The 4,197-nt window shown below is 43.1% G+C and overlaps 1 long non-coding RNA gene across 1 annotated transcript in view; it reads right to left on the reverse strand.

Moving 5' to 3' along the window:
• Window positions 1-3,698: 3,698 nt before the first annotated feature.
• LOC102469248 (uncharacterized) overlaps window positions 3,699-4,197 on the reverse strand; it is a 53,735-nt gene continuing 53,236 nt past the window's right edge. The window contains exon 3 of the long non-coding RNA XR_336461.3: window positions 3,699-3,818. This is a non-coding gene — a long non-coding RNA (uncharacterized LOC102469248). The remainder of the gene's footprint in view (window positions 3,819-4,197) is intronic.

The following is a 4,197-nucleotide window of genomic DNA, read 5'->3' on the forward strand; positions in this document are numbered from 1 at the left end:
CACCTGCATGGACACACCTGCCACCATGGTCCCTGCCCTAAGTCCTTGGTGACCTTAGCCCCTTTTCCAAGGCATTGCTTTTATTCCTTGTCCCCTGTGGTCTTCCTTTTGGAAACTCAAGAAACTCATCGGGATGGGGAAGTGTGGTGTTTCTCTTTGATTCCTGACACAAATATTCTAACTTTCTTGAAGATTACTCTAAGGACAAGGGAGAATTTTTACATGAAGATAATGTAGGAGGACCAGCCAGATAATGCAACTTGTAGTGTCCAGAACTGCAATGCTGGACAGCACAAGGCAGACCATGGGGGTCTGGATCCTCCATGGGATCCAGAATGTTAGTAACATCACAACCAACATTTACTACAATGAAGTGATCATCAAAGTCCTCATCAACTAGAATGTTAAATGACTCTATTAAAGTTTAAATGAATACAGCCTGAAAACACACTGGGCCCCTAAGGTCTGGAGGAGCTAGAAGCAGCACTGGGGAAAGAGGATCGCAGTGTGGCAAGACTCTGTCAAAGGTGTCTCTCTCTCTCTCTCTCTCTCTCTCTCTCTCTCTGTCTCTATCTCTTTCTGGTGTGCATGCCCATACTCTCTATTACGAGAAAAAAAAGATACTATTGAAACATATTTTACTACAAGTCAAGAGAAACATATGGAGTATCAGGCTTTCTAAAGAACATAATCCTGGGACCAGCAGTTAGCGTAATGGCTATGTCGCTAGACTCCCACGTAGTCGACCACGGTTCGCGTCCCGGACCTGGTGGCTTGAAACTCATGCTGGGCGCATGTGCATGCATGCCCAAGATCCCGAGAGGAGAATGGAAGAAAAGGGATTGTGGCGTGACCATCCCCCCTGGGGGTTGATTTCTCTCTTTCTGTCTCTCTGTCTCTCTCTGTCTGTCTGGTGAGCGCATGTGCCCTATAACAAAAACCTCTTAAAAAAAAAACAACATAATCCTTCTTTTTTAAAGCAAATCATCACATCTTGAGTTCTTGATTCTGTATTTTTTTATTGTCATACTCAGGTCTGTTCATTGCAGGTATGGCCATATCAGTGAAAGCCTCTAACTTCACCTTTCTCTCCTCCCTAGTTGGCCTGAATATTTATGTCCAAGTCCAGCCCAAATTAACGAAGTGAGTTGTCTTCACATCCCAGGTATTTCAGTCAACTGCTGAATTATCTGGTGCCTGCATACACCTCACCAGGGGGACTTAAACTCTGCCCAGGCAAAAAGGGTTCAGTGAACCGAGACAGAAAGAGCTCTGGGCAATGGGACAAATGCCTGTGTTTTGGTTCGAGAAGTGACTTTTATGAAATTAAGCACATTTGTACTAGTTCTTAAGAATTGTCTGATGCTTATTCAGACAGGAAGAAAATTGAGGTGTTTTTTTTTTTTTTTTTTTTCCCCAGGAGCTCTCTAACTGAAACATTCAAAATGACCTGAACTTAGCTTAGAGCAGAAGTCACAGGGCCAAGACTGAGAAATTAAGTAATTACATTTTTAAAGAGATAAGAGTGGAGAAGGTATCACTTTTCAAAAATATCTAATTCGGGTCAGTTGTTATGAAACTAAGAATATCTAGAATAGTTGCTTTCTTCTTACTTAAAAACTTTTTGCTTAACTTCATTTGTGTCTTCCTTCCATGAGTAAGAGAGACAGAAGCAGAGAGACAGCATTCCAGACAGGGTCTCCATGCCCTGATCCACCCCTCACCTCAGCCAGTCCCAGATTGTGGGCCTGTCTGTGCACGCTCACTGTACTCAGGGAAGTCTCTGGACAAAAACCTAGAACCTTTCCATGTAGGTCATTCTTTTCTTTGTTGTTTTAAGAGAGGTTTTTGCTATAGGGCACATGAGCTCGCCAGAAAGACAGAGAGAGACAGAGAGACAGAAGCAAGAAATCACCCCCCCGGGGGGATGACCACACTGCAATCCCTTCTCCTCCATTTTCCTCTCAGGATCTTGGGCACGCAGCCAGCGTGAGTTTAAGTCACTGGGTCCAGGACTCGAACCACGGTTGACTACATGAGAGTCCAGCGACATAGCCATCACACTAACTGCTGGTCCCTCCATGTGGGTCATTCTTGAAGAATGTTGTGTTTAACCACTATGCCCCCATCAGACTCCCTTAAAGTGTTTTAAAATTGCTTATAATGCTTATATGGGACCTCTGAGCAAGGAGTATGTATGTGTGCACATGTGTGTGCATGCATATATGTGTACATAAAATTTATGTGTGAGGGTCTTTCTTACTTACTCTCACTAACCCCCCAAATACACATATTCTAGAAAACCAATGCTGGTCTTGACGGCCATCTTTAGACTAAAGTACATTCTAGTTTAGAAGCTAAGCAATTACAAACTGTAGTTTTGCTCTTTGTTAACAACCTGTTTTTAAGTCCAGCAGACCAACATCTCTTTTGCGTCTGATTATACTCCTAAAACTCCACTCCAAGTTCAGCATCAGCAAATCCCGGCCTGCCAGTAGGTCAGATCACTTCCTTGCTTTGTTGGTGCATTGCATTGAAAAGACAGACTCAGAGGAAAAGTAGCTGCTGTGGTAGAGCCCACACGGCTCTTCTCAGACCACAGCGTGAGATGGTTTTGCTTAAAGCCAATCGCTCTGAGATAACTGGTCTACCCAGGGTGGCTGTGTAGGCATGCTTGCGGCAAACAGCCAAGGCTCACATGATATCCATGTATTCCACACCCATAACCACACCCGCATGCAGCGTAAGCAGTGTCTACTCTTCAGAGGCCTTCTTCATGTAATCTTTTACTCCCTGATAATAGCTCTTGGTGATTAATTTTGTTTCTTTTGGCCCCTTTCATAGAAACAGGTTTTGACAGGTAGTCCGTGTTTTTCACACTGAGAAAAAATGGAATTGAAGAGAGTGTTTTCAGATGAATTAATTCCAATGATGATGAGCTCCACGTTAGAAGAAATGCTAATTCTTCCTGGAATGCAACTAGACGCACACTGCTTAATTATGTATATCTGTCTCATTCCCAAAAGGGTTTGAAGTGGCTTCTAAAAGATGAATGAAATTAATAGCAAAGGATATTGGGCAGGAATTGAATATTTCCAGATGATTTCAGTTCCCTATTGCTGTGGCTGTTCATTTCACTTCATGAGGTATAAGAAATGAGGAAGCGTAACTGACTGGGAAAATTGACACTGAGTCTGGGAATACCCTTCTTTAAATCAGAGACTTACAGGACTGACTGACTTTCTGGCAAGCACACATGCCATATGCCAAAAACCTCTCAAAAAGAATGAGTTTATTTTGGAGTAAAAATATTTCGAGGACTGGGTCTGTAGTGTAGCAGTACAGTATTACCTGAGACTGGACCCCACGTAGCAACAGTGGTTTGAATTCCTGGTCCAATCAGCTTGAAACACGGAGCACATACAGGAATGACCATGATCCTATTGGCTAGAGGAGTGGAGAAGCGGGTTTTGGCATGACCATATTCACTTTGGAGAAACACTTCTCTCTCACACATATACGTACACATAGACACGCTCTATTACAAATAAATAAAACTTTTGAAATAGATGTAGAGCTTTTTCGCAGTATGTATTTTCCATGAACTTACTTCATAATTGGACTTTTCCTCCACATTGGCCCTGAGCTGGGAGGATCAGTCCCGTGTTCTCAAACACAAATCAGCTTCAGGATTCTTATGCCCAAAGAAGGATTTAATACAGGTTTTTTCATTGGGGGGAACAAGGAGGAAGGAGATGGAGGAGAGGGGGCTTTTGTTTTCTTTCCTCTTGATCCAGTACGTGGTAGTCTCCTAGGTTCTTCAATAAAACAACAAAATGGTCAGAGAACAACACAATTTTAAAAAGTGTGTGGTTGACTACATGGGAGTCCAATGACATAGCCATTACGCCAACTGCTGGTTCCCCAGTTTACTTCTTTTTTTTTTTTTTGGAGAGAGTTTTTTTGTTTTTGTTTTTGTTTGTTTGTTTGTTTTTGCTATAGGGTGTGTGCGCTCGCCAGACAGAGAGAGATAGAGAGACAGAAAGTGAGAAATCACCCCCCAGGGGGGATGGCCACGCAGCAATCCCTTCTCCTCCATTCTCCTCTCAGGATCTTGAGTTTAAGCCGCTGGGTCTGAGACTCGAACTGTGGTCGGCTATGTGGGAGTCCAGCGACATAGCCATTACGCTAACTGCT

This window comes from Tupaia chinensis, unplaced genomic scaffold (assembly GCF_000334495.1).
Source record: "Tupaia chinensis unplaced genomic scaffold, TupChi_1.0 Scaffold138812_1, whole genome shotgun sequence".
Taxonomy (NCBI): domain Eukaryota; kingdom Metazoa; phylum Chordata; class Mammalia; order Scandentia; family Tupaiidae; genus Tupaia; species Tupaia belangeri.